At 45.6% G+C, this 19,524-nt stretch overlaps 1 protein-coding gene across 5 annotated transcripts in view; it reads right to left on the bottom strand.

Moving 5' to 3' along the window:
• The window catches only part of RERE (arginine-glutamic acid dipeptide repeats), a 177,630-nt gene that overhangs the window by 85,196 nt on the left and 72,910 nt on the right, over positions 1-19,524 (bottom strand). The gene's annotated exons all lie outside the window — the stretch shown is intronic.

Below are 19,524 nucleotides of genomic sequence, written 5' to 3'. Positions count from 1 at the left end.
AAGGAAAGAGGCAGGGATCAGAAAAGGACTGCAACTTTTGGCCTCATGCAGCATGGTCTTACACTGCTAATTTCCACAAATAAGAAGTATTTGTAGCCAAACATGCAAGAAAGAATACCCACAGTAACACCATTCAGTGCAGCCATTCTTAACAGCAGAAACCAAGAGACAATAGATTTTCTTCCCCCAAGGACAGATGGATCCAGACATAATCATAGACCTTCTTTATTACACAAAAGAATAGGATACTGCACTTCAATCACAATAATTACAGGCTCTGACTGCTCATCAACCTCACAGCAAAATTTACACAAAACTGTCTTCCCCAAATGCTCTTTTTTCATCGAGGCTCCAGCCGCCAATTTGTTCCTTCTTAGAAGGAAACTGGAGCATAAACACCACTTAAACAGAGAATTTTTAGATCAAGTCACTACAGACTCTGCTCAGTTTGTCTCTGAACCCCTTGGTCTGCAATTCTTCCTGCTGCTCCAAAACACTTGAAGAAACAAAGGCCTGAAGGGAAAGTAACATTCTTTTGGCATGAGGCAACCGCAGGCTTGTTTTCCTCTGGACTGCAATCCTCTAGACCCTTCAAAGACTGCTCCTAAAACATTTCCAGTTCCGAGTTAAATCGCAGGTTACTGGGCCGGGAGGTTCTATTGTCTCTCCCCTGCACCAGCCTGCGTGTTGCAGCTTTTCTGCTGAATAAACAACATCCAAAGCTTCCCAGTAAAAAGCGCTTCCTGAGCAGAGCCCGTGTAATACCAGCAAACCACTGCCAGTGGCAGCATTGTGCCAGGAAAGCTGGGACTGAGCCACCACTTCCACATCCCCAATCCCCAAACCCGCTCACTGAGCATCCCTGGGCTGTGCAGGAGGAACCCGAGCCTGCTGTGGTGGCTTTTTAAATAACACATTTGCAATCAAAGCCAACAAGCTTGTCTAATGCATGAAAAAAAATCAAAAGGACAACGAATGAGAGGCGGCTCTGATTTCTGCTGCCTGCTGTTCAAAAATTGGGGTTGCAGACTTGTCTGTTCTCCTGAAATAATGCTCTGTGCATCACAGCTTTTATGAACAGTCTCCCTGAATTCTGAAGACAAAAAAGTCCAAGTAAATAATCTGTTACCCTCTCGCTAAGAGTTCATAAATTCTATTAGTGGAGCTTGCAGCAATGATGGGAAACATCAACCCAGCATTTCTCTGCAAATTCTCTTTGTATTTCTCAGCTGAGAGGACAAAAACCCCACTCTTTTGTTACACAAACCCTGGGGGGATGCTCAGAAAGCTTCACTCCGGCACGAAAACCATTCACATACATAAGGACAGTTTACAACAAGCATCAATGCTCTGATTTTCAGGGTTTGTGCCTCTGGAGTCAGGTATCTTTCAAAAAATACAACTCCAAGGAGCACTGCAAAGGAAGCACAGGCACATCTGTGCATGGAACCACGAGGGAGGACTACAAAATACAGCGTGGAATTTGGTGGTGGTGGTTTGGAATAGCAAATGACACCAGGGGGAGAAGGACTGGAAATCCACACTGTGCTCTGCCGGGGAAGGTGCTGCCAAAGGGTTCCCTACAAACCAAATCATCCCAAGCATGAACAAGCACCCACAGACAAGGGGAGATCCGAGAAAAGAGAGGGACTTGCGGCACCTTGGAAAAAGAGGAGGAGAAAGGCAGGCAATGTGAAGGAATGGCTGCAGCCTCCTGTGTAACCTCACAGAGACGCTGCCAGGAGGGGACAGGTTTGCAGGAGGAGCTCTGGGAGTGCCCAAATTCTGTGTGCAGGCGATCCTTGACATCTGCATCCACTGAGGTGATCCCACAGAAAGGGAGGGATCAGCACTGCCAGTGTTTCACTGCCCTGGCATCACACAGAGCTGGGAGCTGCAGCTTTAGGCCAAGGCTGAGGGGATGTGGTGATGCCACCAGCCCACTTCCCTCTCATTTCTGTCACAGAACAGCACAGGCTCTCAGCAGCGGGGACAAGGCCAAGGGCAGCACTTACAAAGCATTCTGACACTGGAGGGAAGAAATCAGTGGCTCAAAGTGAGGTTTCTCCCCTGCTGCCATAAAGGACCACCACTCTCCCACCTCCCAAAACACCCTTTTTGGTCCTTCAGTCAAAGCAAAGAGAAGTTTCTGCTGATTGCCACAACTCCTGGAAGCCCCACTGCGAACACCCAATAAGCACTAAAAACTGGAATAGCAGGGATTACACAAGAGCTTATCAGGAATATTCACAGTGAACACAATGCAGGCAGGCAAAGTATTTACTGTGTTGTGCAGGATTTTATCAGCTCATCACTGAGAAATCCCACACTTCAGGAAAGCACAACCTCTCCATGCAGGCTGGAGCTCTCTGCCAGTTCAAGCGTTTGACTTTGATGGGGAGACAGTGATTCCCACTGGGAATGGGAACTCCTCAGCACACATCGGCTGTTGCCTCACTGTGCTTTGTTCCAGCCACTCTGCACATAAAAGAGAACAACAACAATTCCTCCCCTGAAATCAGATTCACAATCCGGAGGCACGGGGGAAGATTGGATTTCAGGAGGCGGGGCTGGATCGAAGGAGTTTCCAGGAAAGTGATGAATTGCCAAGGGTGCCATCAGGGTGGGACTGATGGCACTGACAGGGCAAGACTGCAAAGCAAAGGAAATTACAGGGGATTCCTAACACCCAGAAGTGGCTCTTCTTTCACTACACCTCAGAAAACAAAAATAATGTGTCCTTTAAAGCTATGGAGGAAAAACACAACGTTAGAATTAGAAGCAAACAGGTGATAAAACTAAAACACAACCAACCCAAATGTGTGGCTGAGCACAGAGGAGAAGCCATGGTCTGCATCCACTTCCCAGGCTTTCCACTCCTCAAGCCTAAATTCTATTAGAGAGGCATTTTAAGTGATTTAGAAATGAGAAGGTAAAGGGGCCAGTGTAAATATCTTGAACAATTATCAGACTCGTGCTGCACACTGCTGACAGCTCCCCATTTGAATCATGGAATGCTGCCTATGGAATGGCTCCGTGCCTCCATACACAGGGCAAAGCAGCAACAAAAATATCATTTACAATGAGATGTGCAAGGAACCTTTACAGAAAAGTCTGTGACGACGTATTTGGGGTTGGGTTAGTTGGGTTGTGGGTTCTGGGTTTCTCTGGGGTTTTCTTTGGGAGTTGTGAGCTGATCTCCCTCCCAAATACCTCTTTTTACCACCATTGGTCATTTTTGTCCAATTCATTTCAAAGCTTCAGCCTGACAACTCCTTTCTGTACCCACTCTCCAACATGGATGATTTTGTGGGGTTTAACCTGAAGCTTCAATCTTGCTAAAAATACAAAACGTCTGTCAGAGTCTCCCTTTTCACATTTACATCCCTCATGGCACAGAAATTCCTAGACATGCTATTTTGTCAGCCAACTTTCTAAATACGTATGTCATTTCTAAAGCAGACTATACTCAGAGGTGTCAAGGCGCCAACTTCTGTGGCAGACTATTTATTTTCAAACCATGTGCACACAAAAGAAGCGTCCCCTACTTCCTAAAGTGTGACTTTTTTTTCCTTTTTTACACCTTTACATCTGAAAAGCTGCAGTCAGTCACATGCCAAATCCAGGCTTGCAGAAATTGCAGCCATGGCAAGAGCTTTAAATTTCAAGTGTCCTTCTGTCAGCTCAAAATGATTCCCTGTGCTACAAAACCACATTCTCCCCTTTAATGAAAATATTGTCTTTTGCTGCAGCACTCACAAAGTGCTCATTTGGGGGTTTTGTTCTTGCTGACATTTTGGGTTTTGTTCCTTTTAAACAGCATGAATCAGTTTTGGACGTTGAACAAGAATTAGATGGAATCTGTAAATGGATCAAAGCATCTCAGTTCACAAGCATCTGGTCAACCTCTATTTCAAATGAGCCTCTGCCTTACAGGGGAAAAAAATAATGTTACACCTTCTCTCTAAAAGCAGGGATGTCCTGATTTCCACAGCACTTGTGACAGTTCCAAGGTGCCTGTTTTCCCTAGAACACGCTTCAGAACAGTTACTGCATACCCCAAACCAGATCTTCAGAAATTCCATGTTCTCTCTCCAGGACTGTGATGAACCAAACTGTGCAAACGACCACAGATGTCCTGCAGATTCTCCCAGAGGGATTTAATCACTGTACTTCACTACTTGCCCTATTTAGGTCCATGTTAAATCACAACTAGCTTTGGAAACAATGTGCCAAATGCTGGAGATGACAGATGGGCACGCTGGAGTCAGGGAATAGCAGCAATTCCAGAGAAACAAACAGCAAAACAGGCACAAGGAAAAGAACATCTTCCCTTTCCAACGGGTTTTCCACCATGAAATCTCACTCCTGCTGTAGAACTGTTTTTCACACTCAGTCAATTCTGACATTTACTAATAGTCAAAGGAGAGAAAAGGAAAAATAAAGACCACTCATATCAGTGTTGTGGGGACAAGAAAAAAGCAGAGTGGGGACACAAATGAACCAATCTGGAAATCAGGAGCTAAAGAGATACAGCAAGGATTATTTCTCTTCCCTCTCCACAACAGCACGTGTAATTTCACGTTCTCAGGGTATCTTTTTGTAGGCTGTTTGCTAATTAATTAAGAAAACTGATCAGCTGTTTGCAAGCCAAGCAAACCCAGCCTGGAAATGCAGAGGTTATTACTACAAATGAATGTTATTTTTGCAGCTTGATTATTTAATTCAGACGCCTGCGTAGCAACACATAATTACTCCTTGCAAACAGAGAAGCATTGTCAGTGTTCAGCAAGAAATACAAATGTGAAATAAAAGCAATAATGTGGCCACATGCAGATTAATCCTCTGTGCCCCTGCCCAGAGCAGCCCGGGCAGGGCTGTCCTCTTACCCTGAGCCAACACAAAGCCTGCAACCTTTAAACCTGTTACTGTTATCTAATGACTGCTCCATCTACAAGAGCTTTTCTAATAGAAACATGCCTTGATGGCTTATCTGGGCACACAAGGCAGGGCACAAAGCAGGGCTGATTGAGCGCAGTAATGGGAGGCAGGAAATGAGAAGCCTTGGGAAAGCCGCGGATAATCGATCAGTGGATTCACTCAAGTGTGAGCTGAGCAGGGAATAAGCTGCCTGGGGTATCAAATATTGCTGTTTCCAGGGTAAAGGCCCATTTCTGTGATCTATGCAGGGGAGAGCATAATTTATTGACAAAACAATATCGGATTTTTTCACAATGGCTTGCGCCTGACATTTTCTGACTGTTTACAGCAAGAATTTTTCTTGTGTCCTTTTTATTCACAAATATAACTCCTTTTGGAACTCATCAAGTCACCTCAGCATGCTGGAAATTAATTCAGCCTCGCATAGGAGTAACTCTGAGATGTCAAACACTCCTCACACTCACCTTGCCCTGAATTTCTGCCTCTCACAGGTGCACAGACACTGCACACCTGCAGGGACACACCTGGCCCCAGACCCCACGGGATGCACAGTCCTTCTGCTTGGAGGCACTCTCCGTTCAGAACAGTGTTTGCTCGAGATCTCTACTGTAGTTTCTACAAAATTTGAAGCATCAAACATCACAAACAGGTCATTTGTGGCCTTGTTTCTTACAGATGGACAGGGGAAGGCACTGGAGCCCATGAACACACCTGCAAACCTCAGCCCACGGGCACACACTGATACCCACACCAAAGCATAAAACAGCCATCTGCCTGCCTACACCTTCACAAACTGCAAAACGTGGCCAAAATCAGTTTTACATCACGGCACATCATCTGCAAAGTTGTTTGTGCATGTGAGGAGGTGGCCAGGCAGCCCCAGCCCCAAATCCCAGCTATCAAGGCTCGAGCCTTCTCAAAAACACGAAGGTGGTACCCGACTTATCCGCATGTTAATGCCGAGGAGCTGCCATATGCTGTCTCCCAGTGTGGGTGGTTTGGCATTGGAGCTGCCAGACTGCCTCAACAACACAGCCCTCAGTCAGCTCAGCAGAGCTGCTCCAGCACAGCTCGCTCCGCTGGCGCTCCGCGAGCACGGGACGTTCTGCTGGGACCAGGGCGAGCCCACGAGGCAGGGACTGCACATGAGACAGACAAAGAATAATTATGGCAGCTGAGAACGGGGAGAGACCCGGCAATAAACAGCACTAAAAGGCTGCCTGAGCCTCAGTGAATTCAGCAGTGAAATCCCCCTCACCAGGAGTCAGCACTGAATTTCATTGCACTTCTAAGGCAAAGTTCAACAAATCCAGCACGTTTTGACAAAAACTGACTAAGATGGAACAAGTGTCACCTAACAGCCCTTAATTATATTTAGTGTCACAGATACGTCTCACCTTGAACACAGCCTCATCCAGGGTTTTAAAGGAGAAAAAGAACATTATTCATTTCAGGTAATGACCGTAAGAGATGTCTGTATTTAAAATAAACTGTAGTATTTATTCCATCAACTTTCCAGCTTTACCAGAAACAAAGCTGCTCATTGTGCTGAGAACCAGCAAGTCACCTGTTTTCATTTAAGTGACATACACTTAAGTACAAAATACCCTTAAAATTTCAGTGCGGTCCTAAATGACAAAAGACAATTTCATCTTGTTAAAAAAAAAAGCAGTTATGCTTAAAAACTGACTGGCTTAAAATAAAACTATGATAAGATCTTCCATGAAGGTTATGGGTCATTGCTTACTACCTCATTTAATCCCTTTGTGGTCTCTTTCTGCTCCGTTTCCCTTTTATGTCCCTGAATCCCAGCTGTGGTTCTTGGTGTGGGTGAGGTACAAAGTCACCAGGGCAGCCCCGTGTACAGCACCAGGACAAGGCTGTTTAATTACAATTACAGCTGCCAGGGCTCAGGGCCGGCGTGTCCCCCCTCTGCTCCCCCTCCAGGACCCTGTGGCACAGAAAGGTTCCCCAGTGCCTGTCCCTTCCCAGGAGCACCAGCAGCTGTGGCAGCCCAGGATCCCCACCAGCTCCAGGCTCTGCCTCTGAGAACCCTGGGCAGGTAAAATGGGGCAGAGCAGGGATGCTCATGGCAGCTGGGCACATCCACCTTCCCTGGGCAGGTAAAATGGGGCAGAGCAGGGATGCTCATGGCAGCTGGGCACATCCACCTTCCCTGGGCAGGTAAAATGGGGCAGAGCAGGGATGCTCATGGCAGCTGGGCACATCCACCTTCCCTGGGCAGGTAAAATGGGGCAGAGCAGGGATGCTCATGGCAGCTGGGCACATCCACCTTCCCTGGGCAGGTAAAATGGGGCAGAGCAGGGATGCTCATGGCAGCTGGGCACATCCACCTTCCCTGGGCAGGTAAAATGGGGCAGAGCAGGGATGCTCATGGCAGCTGGGCACATCCACCTTCCCTGGGCAGGTAAAATGGGGCAGAGCAGGGATGCTCATGGCAGCTGGGCACATCCACCTTCCCTGGGCAGGTAAAATGGGGCAGAGCAGGGATGCTCACGGCAGCTGGGCACATCCACCTTCCCTGGGCAGGTAAAATGGGGCAGAACAGGGATGCTCACGGCAGCTGGGCACATCCACCTTCCCTGGGCAGGTAAAATGGGGCAGAACAGGGATGCTCACGGCAGCTGGGCACACCCAGCCAGGCCCATCCACCTTCCCTGGGCTTGTTTTCCCACCCACATCTCCATGGTATGAGGAATTCCAGGGAATGTTGCTCGTGTTGAAGGTCCTGCCAGCACACAAAGCTGCTGCCCCTCCATCAGCGCCTCTTGAGGGTATTACACTGCACCCAGCTGGGCACAAACCCCAGGTGAGGCCGTGGAGGTGCCACATCTCTGCTGGTATTGCACAAATATCCCAAAACGAGACACACACACACACAGGGGGAGGTGTCATTAATGGGCTGTAATTAAAATCACTGTGAGAGAAGGCAATAAGCACTATTTTTGATCAGAGCATCCCTGCTCACGTTTGCTGCCTCTCCCAGCCCCGCTCTGATTGCAGATTTTGCCCTTCCACAGAAGCAGATTGGGAGGGAGCTGCTGACCCAGAACTGACAGGGACCCTCCTGAGCACCTCCTGCTGTGCTCACACCGCCCGGGCTCAGCACAGGCACCAGGAGCCAGCAGCCACCACCAACTAATGGTATCACAAATGCATTTAACTAATCATTGAATAGATACTCTGGTAATTAAATTCCATTAAGGTTTTTTTAGCATTATGCCGAAGAAGTGCAACACTGAAATGAAGATACCATTCGGGCCCCGCCTGACATTTGCCATTAAATGTCATTTATAGCACATAGCTCAGATCTAATTGCAGAGCAGCACCAGCCATAGTATTTATCACTTCTATTAAAACAAGCAGCACTCAGCAGTGGGGCTATTCAAAGCCATCATACACAGTTTAAATAGATTTCTCACCTTTTAAATATCAAGAGGCCAGATTTTCTTTACCATCTCACTGAGGAGTTTACCTTTGAACAAAGACACACCAAGAGCTGAAGGATAAAACAATCAGGAGACAGTTTGCTCTGCAAACCCAGCCCGGAGTTTGAACAGTCTCCACCTGTTAAAATATCGCCTCATGGGCAGGGGAATTTTATAACAGGAAAAATTAAAGCACCTTTGCCAACCAGCTGGGGTTTGAAACTATAAAAAGAAAAGGAAAGAAAATGCACTGACCAGCCAGCCCCTGTGACGTGGCTGTTTCACCTCAAAAGCAAATGCTGTTCCTATGAGGACACAAAGTGTGTTTGGAAAATAAATGCCTGGAAAGTGAATGTTTCCTTGTGCAGCTCCCCAGAGGATGTAATTTTCTTACAAAATGGTCAGTTAGTGAAATGTTTACATCCTCTCAGAAATTGCCCCAACGTGTGTTATTGACCGAGCCGATGCTTCACACCAGAGCAAAATCAGCTTTTCACACAGGCTTCACACGAGGGGGCTGAGGCACTGCCTGACAAACAGGGCCATGACACAGCCTCAGCAAAAACCCTGCCAGTAATTAATGTGCAACACCCAGAGCAGCTCATCAAGAAAACAAAGCAGCAATGTTTAAAAAATGTCAATTTGCAGAAGACACGACTGTATCTCACCACACAGGGAATTTCTAATACAGATTGGTGCTGTCTGCCCTGATACCAATAGCTAAATTAGCAACACCGGGCTTTAGATTTTTTCTTTGTATTTATATGTAAATCAGTACTAAATAAACATACCCCAAAGCAGCTCCACAGGCTGCAATCTAATCTAAAGGCAAAGATTGGAAAGATGGTCTCCATTCATCTGGAAATAGCCAGATATTGAAAACACTAAAATCAGAAATAACTACACTGAGAATAAAAGGGATGCATTTACCTGCTAGAAGAGAAAAAAAATCTCAAAGGAAAAGTTGGGAGAGAGATACAAACAAAAAAACCCTTTTCTCAGGTGCTGAAAGTGTGAACATATAGACAGCTGAGATGGTCCACAAGAAAAGCCAGTTCTGAAATCAAGAAATGTGGTTTTTAAACCTCTAGCACACACCATGGACACTCTGGTTTGAATTACAGTGAACACAGCCAGCCAAGCTAACACACAATTCCAAAGTTAATCATTTGTCTTGGGCCATATAATCACCACAGCATTACAACTTTAACAAATGAAGCCACTAATAACATCTATTAAAGAAGTCAAGGTGTTAATTCACTCCCAGGTCCAGCAGCAGAAAGCTTTGAGAGCAACCAGCAGTTCCATAAACCTCATGCAGAACTCAAATTCATTTCCTCTATTACTGGAGGCACTGGATGGAACCCATCAGTGCCAGATCCAAAGGCTCTGGCTCAGAAATCCTCCTGCAATGGGAATGAGGGTTGGTGCTTCTCCCCTTGTCCTGGGCACAAGGCTTTACCCCAAGCAAATCATCACAGCCAGTCCTGTACAGACTCACCGAAAAAAGGAGGATTCTGTGTGCTACCATCACCATAAATGCAGAAAACTGGCAGGGAACCTTACAAAAAAGAAAAATTACTAAAGGTTATTCAGGGAATTTGCACAAAACTTAGTTTGACTGGTTTAGAAAGAGCTCATGATTTAGATCAGCTTCCTTTCACCAAAGACAATCTTCTCAGGAAATTGTTTTTAACATTTCCATGAACTTGGTTCTTCAAACTGCTGAGCAGGAGTCTGCCTTCGGGAAAATGGAAGTGTTACAGATTATGTAATAAAATGAGGAGCTCTGCCTCTCTGTGACACAGGAGTTGAAGGGAGAAGCCTGTTTAGATCAATATTGAAGCCCATATTTCAGCTGCCTGTGCACTTGTCTGCACTTCTGGCTGTGCCATCTCCCTGGGAACCTGACCCAAGAAGGCCTGGAGCTCACTGAGTGCTCAGTACCTTGGAAAAGTGAAATCAAATATTCACGCACTGGCACAGGCAACGCTGACAAATCCAAAGCCGTTTCCCGGCACTTGAACTGGTGTAAACTGCAGCACTTGTCCTACAAGTGCTTCCCAATGAGCACATAATAAATTAATCTGTAATATTACGCAGTATTAGCTCGAATTTCAATATTTACCATGCCTGTTTCAAAAGCAGCCATGCTCCAGATGTGCTCCCAGCTGTTTGTTTTCCTGGCCCAATGTCTTTGGTAACAAACAGCCCCTTGGTTTAATCACCTCCAGTCTCCAGATCAGAGATTTATGATGATATTTCACCACAGTTAATGGAACTTTGCACTTGAGAGTGTGAAGTTTTCAGCTTAAAGGCCCAAACCAGCTCAAAACTCCAACAGTTCATGTTCTGAGGGCACAGCAAAGCCATGAAGCCACACCTGAAATCAGGATGCAATTTCCAGGTATTTCCTCACAGATCTGCCCCAGCTGAGGGAGGGCAGCTCTAATCCCCAGTGCAGGCTGGGATCAAGAGCCCAGCACAGGGAGTGGGAATTCCTGGGTCTGTGAACTGTTCTGGAATGCCAACATGCGAAGCACTACAACACATCAGAACAGGAAAACTGACACCACATGGCAGCTCCCCTTCTGGAAAACACCTTCCTCAAGCTTTTCAGCCACAGACACTGCAGAAAGCATCCCAGGGAATACCTTCCTGCAGATTCCCTGCCATCCTCTGCAGCCCTGTCTGATATTCCACATTCTGCAGCTTGTGCTTCACAGGGTCCTGGGGTTCACACATATCAAAGCACCCAATTGCCTTTTCTTTTTTTGCCTTCTTTTTTTTAAACCACGAGGAATATGAAAGCACACACTGAAGCTGGTCCTTGTTAGCAGACCCATTTTCATCTCTTTAAACTCAAAAGAGAGTAATTCCCTTGAAAACTGTCACAGCATTTTCCCAATCCATAAAGAGGAAGTTCAACAGCCTCAGGTCACTAATCACGACGACGGGAGACACAGAGCATAAATTATGTCTTTCTATTCCACAGCAGTGAAATATATATATTCTTTTATCTTACTTATTTGATTCTCTCTGTAAACTAAATGTTTCAGATGTGTTTGTAGTCTTAAAAATTATGTTTTACAAATAAAAGGGAAGCACTTTGTTGTTTACACAGTGTGCCTTCCATGAGATATATTAATATCACACGCAGGTGGATGGACAAGAATTGCTTTACACAACAACATAACTTGGATATTTTCCCAAAGGAAAAACTTTATTTGAAGTTTGAAGTTGCTTAGCACAAGTTTGTTGGTTTTAATAATTTTGCATCACTTTTAACCTTAAAATGTGCCAACAAACAACTGAAGGGAATTTGATTTAAAAACCCCCAGAAGTTCTGCTTAGAAAGCAGAGCAGGATGCTTACGCACTACTAATTTAATTAAAGACTTCTTTTCCTTTTAAATACCCTCTAATGGCCCAAAACGAACTGAGGCTGCTTTAAAATCAATCACTTTAATCAAAATTACAAGTTCAAATTCTCCATGGATTAGTGTTCAGTGACTACAGTGTCAAAAATGCACATCCATCACATCCCTGGCTTTGAGAGCCGGGCAGGGACCGGCACGGCTCCGTCCCCGGGGGTGATGCCAGGTCCTGCAGGGAGCAGCCCCAGCCAGGGGAAACCAAACCCACTGAGAAAGCCTCTGAAGCTCTGTCAGACAGGCACAAGGTGGAGCTGACTTGAAGCGTTTTCCTAAGTGGCTCCATCAGTCCCCGCTGAATAAAAGGGGGTTCTGCCTTTCCTGCCACTCAGGCATAGACAGGTATTCAAAAAAGGGGGTTCTGCCTTTCCTGCCACTTGGGCACAGAACAGGTATTCAAAAAAGGGGATTCTGCCTTTCCTGCCACTCAGGCACACAACAGGTATTCAAAAAAGGGGATTCTGCCTTTCCTGCCACTTGGGCACAGAACAGGTATTCAAAAAAGGGGGTTCTGCCTTTCCTGCCACTCAGGCACAGAACACGTATTCAAAAAAGGGGATTCTGCCTTTCCTGCCACTTGGGCACAGAACACGTATTCAAAAAAGGGGATTCTGCCTTTCCTGCCACTTGGGCACAGAACAGGTATTCAAAAAAGGGGGTTCTGCCTTTCCTGCCACTCGGGCATAGAGAGGTATTCAGAAAAGGGGGGTTCTGCCTTTCCTGCCACTCAGGCACAGAACACGTATTCAAAAAAGGGGATTCTGCCTTTCCTGCCACTCAGGCACACAACAGGTATTCAGAAAAGGGGATTCTGCCTTTCCTGCCACTCGGGCACACAACAGGTATTCCGAGAGCATCCCCACCATCCTCCCTTCCCCGTGCCAGCTCCTCTGTCCCTCTCAGCCTGCTGGAACACACACCTTTCCCAGCACTTTTTAATCCCTACACAAATCAAGCCCTCCTGGCACAGCGTGGTCACAAACCTCAGATCCACCCACAGTGAATCCCTCACCTGCCAGGACAGCCCTGCTCTGCACAGCTCATGCTGCAAGGCCAGGGCCAGCTGGCACTGGGATGTTTAGGGCGTCCCACAGCCCCAAAGCCTTCACTGAGCACTTCACTGCCACAAGAGCATTAAAAGCGTCTCCTCCACCTTAAAGAGCAATTCCAAGCACATCACTGAGGGGATGGGACACACACTGGAATTCAGTGGCCACCGTGACATTTCACATTCCTCAAGGAAACCCTTCCGAAAGCAGGAAAACAAATTTCTTTAATGAATTATCTTCAGCAGCTCACGAAGCATAACAATGTGTCTTTGGAGGCCAAGCAGACACAAGAAATCTGACAGTGCTCAAGTACCCCCAAATGACCAGAGAGAAAATTTCGACTTCAATAATCCTAAAGGTCAGAAGCATTATTAAACATGACAGATGCTCTCACTATTCAACACCAGAGGACATGGCTAAATTTATTCTAACTCCATTTTCTCTTGCTACATAAAATGCAGCTAATGTACAATTTGATACTTTTTTTCCCTAAAAGCTAGAGATAACATTTTTTTTCTCCATATTTTCCAGCTGGCACATAATGATTTATTTAGCACTCAATTATCTCAGCACAGGTGTAGGGAACAGGTTTACTTGGGGTAAGGAGGAGGAAACAAGGCAGGAGAAAGGTAAAATAAAAAGCCAAAGGTGGTGAGGACCATGCTGCCAAGGACAAGCGGCTTAACAAAATTATAAATATGGGCAAGTCAAATATACAGGGGGTGTTAATGAATCCTATGGCTCCTGAATTCAATCCATTGCCACTGAAGATGTTCTTATCTAGCCCTTATCAGCCACGGTCTCTGCAGGTAACACAGCATGGGGGAAGCAGTCCAGATCCCACTCCACAGCTCCCAGTGTATTCCTGTTTTCCCCCGTTTGCCCAGTACCTGACTCACACTCACAGTGGGGCTGGCTGTTCTGGGGATCAAATTTGTACCAATTGTGCTTCCTGCCCTCTTCCTCATAAAATTAGGAAAAACACCACAAAACCAGCAATTCTGCCAAAGGAGCGTGGGATTTCCCACCCAGCCCCGTTGCCATCCCCCTGCGACTGCTCAAATGCTCTTTGCTGCTTTACCCAGAGCTGGCTGGGCAGAGGAAGCAGCTCTGCTCTGAATGGCAGCAGCTGCTGATGCGACAGGGGCTGACAGGCAGCGTCAGCTCGGATCAGGGCTGCTGCTGTGCCCTCCCCATGCAGGGTGCACTCGGGGCAGCAGGGGATGCTCCACAGCCCTGCAGCCCAGGCAAAGAGCCCAGGAGCCTTTCCTGGGGGAGAATAAACCCCAGCAGTCTCCAGTGCTCCTGTGCCAACAAGCCAGCCACAAACATCCCAACTGCTGAATGCCAAGTGGGGCAAAAACAAACACGGCAATCACATTAAAAAGAAAACAAAAATCCAAACAAACCCCCGGTGGACTATTCTGTAGGGGGGTTCCTTTGTTCTGGTGTTTTGTTTGTTTGGGATTTTTTTTACGTAGCCCCTAAGTTGTAAGGCCTGGATTCCAATTGCAAAGATCCAGGCCATATGGAAGAAATGGAGGCAGAGCTGGATTCAAGCCCTAAAAAACACACACAACATACACATAGCCTTAACTTCCAGCTGTTTAATCCTCACTCTGAACAATGCTGCCATCTGCTTCAAACCTCCCTATATGAACACTCTCACCCTCTCCACAAGACCGTGATGTAATGGTGACATAACTCTGCACCTCTGTAGAAATTAATTCAGTTGCATTGGTGCACTACACGATCAAGGCTACTCAGAAAAACAAACTCAAAATCCCACAAAAATGTTAAACATTCGTTAATCGTTAAAAATAATGGCACTGATGAAATGACAGATCTCAGCCAGGTCTGAATACAGCATCTCCACACAGCCCTGAGCACTGTGGGAATGCAAAATATGCTGGTTTGGCTGCCTCAGAATGGATGGCTCCTGCTCCTGCCTTCCTTCAGGAGATGTACAACAAAATAAAAAGAATGTTGCTCTATATTTCAGCCGAGTCCAGTGAAACTCCAGTACCCATAAATCCAACAGAGCAGCCTCATGCCTCTTCCCTCAATTCTGAACCCTCACCTGAGAGACACTGCAAATCCCCTGCTATTAACAGCCTGAAAGCAGCACTTAGAGTACAGTCTGCCATACAGAAAGAATTTATTTTTACACAGATGTGACAAGCCCAAACCTCAGCGAGCAGCACAGCTTAGTATCTGTGTGAGAATTCAAAGTGGCATCTGGGTAATAGCAACCAAAAAAAAAAAATACACAGAGAAGCATTGTAAAAAGGAGGGGAATTATCAAAATGGATTCATATGCATCTGGAATTATTTTAATACAAAATGCCCAGCAAATCTCCCTCGCTGCTGACAAATCACCAGCTGAGGTAAATCCCAGATAATGAAACATTGTAAGGAAGGCTCTATTTAATAATTTAGCCCCTGTCAAGGAGTTTGTATTGATTCTTGTTTTCAGCACAGGGAGAGAATGTTATCTGCAGCCTTACGGCTCAGTGACAGCATCAGTGGATTTAATCACTGTGCAGCTCCTGCCATGCAATCCTTAAACTGTCACCTCTGATTCTCCATCATTGCTGCCACTTCCTTCAAAGCCCTGCACCCACATTTTCATACTAATCTCCCACCCCACACGTGCCCCACTGTAATCACAGCAGCCCTTCAATCTGCTGCACATTAGACATAAAAGCCAATCTCATTTGCAGGCTAAATTTTTTATTTTAAATAATTCAGTGCTCCTTCAAACGTCTCATTCATCTGGCTCTCATTAGCAAGGCTGCTCTGTCTCTTAATGGCAAACTGAGCTGTGCTGAGGCAGAACTGAGCAGCCACAAGCCAGCACTTCCACAACCATGGAATCAGCCTGGCTTGGGTTGGAAGGACCTTAAAGCCCATCCAGTTCCACCCCTGCCATGGGAAGGAACCTTCCACTACTCCAGGCTGCTCCAGACTCTGTCCAACCTGGCCTTGAAAAGGGTTAGCGATGATTTGGAGGAAGAAGAAAATCTTTTTGCCTTTTCTTGGCTGTAGAAAGAGAGATGAATCTGGAGAAGCAGGGGAAAAAAAAAAAATCTATATTAATCAGCATTTTTTCCACACCAAAAAGGAAAGGTCACGCTGCCTCGGAACTGGCCAGGAAAAATCTGCCACAAATTAATTCAGCTGCAGTTCAGGAACAGAACATCAATTCATCTGCAAACAGAATGAGGCTTTTAAATACATAAATGCTTGTGGCTACAGAAACCTCACCCAGATATTTGCATGCAAAAAACCCCAGCTCCTGTAACAGTGCAGAGAATAACAGATGTAAATTTAACGTGTTTGCTAAAATGCAAGGCCATATGCAGGAGGAATGCAAAGGAGAGGAAGCATGAGCTGCACAGTTTAGAAAAACAAATTTCTTTTGATTTTTTCCTCCTTTATTCCAGGTGAGATGCAATACTTTCCATTTTCTACTCCTCTGGATCAGAGTAAAGCGATCCCAGAGGCCCACGCAGCCAAGGTCATCATACACAGATTTTCTATTACAGGGCACTAGCAGCATTTCACAACTGTCTTTTTATGCACTTCTGCCTTTCCATCCAGACTATAAATTGTTACAAGGCCCTGGGGCAATCCAGCTGTACACTCCATTCAAATCAGGCTTCAAGGAGAAAGCTCCACAGTCAAGATGCTTCAATCAAGTAAACACACAGGCACAAAGGGCAACTGCATCACAATTAATAATGTTTTCTTTTGTATGGAAAATTCAGCGTTTTTCTGGTTTAAAGTTTCCCTCTGATGCTCCGATTCAGAGTGTGGCCATTAGCATTTTAAATGTGACATCAAATTAAGTCAGGCTATGAGAAAGCACAAACATGCTGCTGAAATCCATCTGCTGGCTGGGTTCTGGGTCCCTCTGGAGCACAGGAAAACCTTAAAAAGGCAATTTGGACTTATTTATCCAAGCTGGAGATTGGTACAGGGAAGGTCCCAATGCCAGGATCAGAGGGCAGGCTTGCAGGCTCTTTGTGTTTGTGTCCACGAGCCGGTCTCACGCTCACACAGAGCCTGCCTTCAGCAGCTGGGTTTCCTCTGGCTGTCACTGCTCACCCCGTGGCTCTGCTTTCTTCTTTGTTCCCCTTCTCCCTTCACCTCCACTTGCTGTCCCAGAGAAAATGCAAATCACCTTCTTGGGTGAGAGTTCCACTGTTGCTCTCCTTCTGCCAAGTGTCTTCTTTCCCCGTCAGTCAGGAGCTGAGCTGGAGCTGCCTGGGTTTCAGCAGATTTACCAGAACTCAGGTGTGATGTTCCAGGATCACATTTTCAAACCAGCACCATCTTCCCTGGGATGAGCTCAGGACTCAGGTGAGTCCCACCTCATGCTCTGTGCCTTTCTCCCAAACACCAATCTGCAGTCAACTTCTTCCACTTCTGATCTCTGCGTGCAGATAAATCCTTTCCCACAGACAGCTCTGCACTACTTTTGATATTTAAATTGAGCCTTAATCAAAGCTGGATACGCAGGGGTTTAGATGCACTACATAATTAATATATTCCTATCTGAAATGTAATTACTACTGTTGCATCATACATTTAAGCCAACAGCTGGCTATTTAAGGTGAGGAACACGCTTTTATTGGGATAAAACAATCTTGTCACCAACACTGCAGGGTTTTTTTGCTCACAATCACTCCCAAGGAGGCAGCTTCACCAGGGACACCCCAAGAGCTTGGGACGAAGTTCCCCTGTCTGAGCTCTCTGCAGAGAGAGCTTTGCTGAGATTCTGATGGATTCACAAGGGTATTCCTGTTGGATTTCCCCTCACATCACGTCACAGATCTCCCTAAAGCAGGTTTAATTCATCTGACTGGGAGGTGTGGGGTTATAAAATGTCCCTTAACCCACTGGGTGCACACAGGAACTGAATTTCTGCACATTTGTTGGATTTTCTCACACAAGGCACTCAGCTAAGTTGTAATCGTGTGTTTTCATCGGCCAGAAGTAATCACAATCAACATTTTAATTAAGATAAAGAGAATGGATGGAATTTTAGGACTTTTTAACCATAAACAAAGAGATAAAAGGAAATTTCACTGTTTATAATTCTTTTTATTACAATCAGTGTAAGGCTTAAACTACAAAAGAAAACCATTAAATACTACTGTTTAATAAAAAAACCCTTTAGCTATGAAGCCATACCCTCAGTCAGAAGAAAATACAAATCTGTTTCTTCAAATGGCCTGATCTGAAAAGAAATTCAGTGAGAATTTCCACTTTCAAAACACAGCCCTCTTCAATTAAAAGAGGATTTTTTTAAAAAGGAGTTGTTTCCTTTCTGGGGGCAGTGGGTGGAACGAAGCAGCAGAAAGTGCTGGTGTGTGAATGATAAACAGGACTGGCTGGGCAGATCCTTTGCTATTTCCTCCAGAAATTCCAGATACCATTCTTGTGCCAGGAACTCAGGAGATCAAAGTGATTTTGGCCAGGTTTGATTAATTCTTAGCAGAGCTCAGGCTGCAGCTCAGAGCCCACAATAACAGGATAAGCAACTGCAGCCAGGCTCGCTGCTGAAGGACATGAAATGAGTGAAGATAGGATCAATTCTGGAAAAATTAACACTGAGGGGGGTGAAGGATGAAGCAACATTTGATTCCCAGCTCCTCGTTTCAGAGCTGTGGAGGTTCAGAACTGCAGGGCTGCAGGCAATTCCCAGTCCCCTTCCCCTCCTCTGCCAACCCAAACACGGCTCAGTCATCCCTGCTCTGCTGGCTGTGCTTTGATCAAGGTATTTGTAGCACCAAAGAGTATTTAAGGAATACTTCGTCAAGCCTGGAGATTTTTAAAATGTTTGACTCGTGCCAAATTAAAATGAACGAGAAGTATGCTTCCCTAACTTCCTGATGAATAGGAAATGTGTATTTCTGACAGCAGCAGGCTGCTGTGGGAACAACTGCGTTGTTAAAAATGCACTGGTGCTATTGCAGAATGAAGGGAAAAGCAGCAGATTGACATCCAGGAGACAACTCCTGATGTAAACAACCTGAACGTTTTCTCACAGAAAAAAAATAATCAGAGAAACTTATGTTTTTTTAATGCACCGAAGCATTAACTGCTTCCATTTTATTGACTTGCCTGTGTAATTTAAACCCCAAGCTGTAAGATTGTTCTGGAACAAAAAAACCCACAGTAAGCAAACCCTGAATCCCACGTTAATGATCCCACTTTCGCCGTTCTGTGAAACACCATTTTCCTCCTTCTTAAAGCTGTTCAGCAGTCAATGCCAAGAAAGTATTAAAGCCACATTACTCTGCCCTTTACAGGCTCCATCCACCTTCCAGCCTCCCAATTGTATTTTGCTGTTGCCTTTTTTTAAAAACAACGTTTTTAAAGGAACTGACATTGCAAGCTGGACAGCACAGGCTTAAACTGGGGAAGGAAGTGCTCCCCAAGGGAAAAACAAGGTTAGAAAAGTTTCTTTAAAGCCAATCATGACCTTGCATAATCCAGATTTCCAGATTACTTGAACCCAAGCACTGGCTCAGCTGCCCCGACACGGGAGGGAGAGTAAATATTGAGTATCAGCAATGAAGGAGAAGGAGCTGATAACCAATAAAAACATGTAAGGCAATAAAGCAAACTCAGATTTAATCAT

Source organism: Corvus moneduloides, chromosome 22 (genome assembly GCF_009650955.1).
Source record: "Corvus moneduloides isolate bCorMon1 chromosome 22, bCorMon1.pri, whole genome shotgun sequence".
NCBI lineage: Eukaryota > Metazoa > Chordata > Aves > Passeriformes > Corvidae > Corvus > Corvus moneduloides.
Note: the sequence above shows the minus strand (reverse complement) of the source record. Positions and strands in the feature narration are given on the sequence as shown.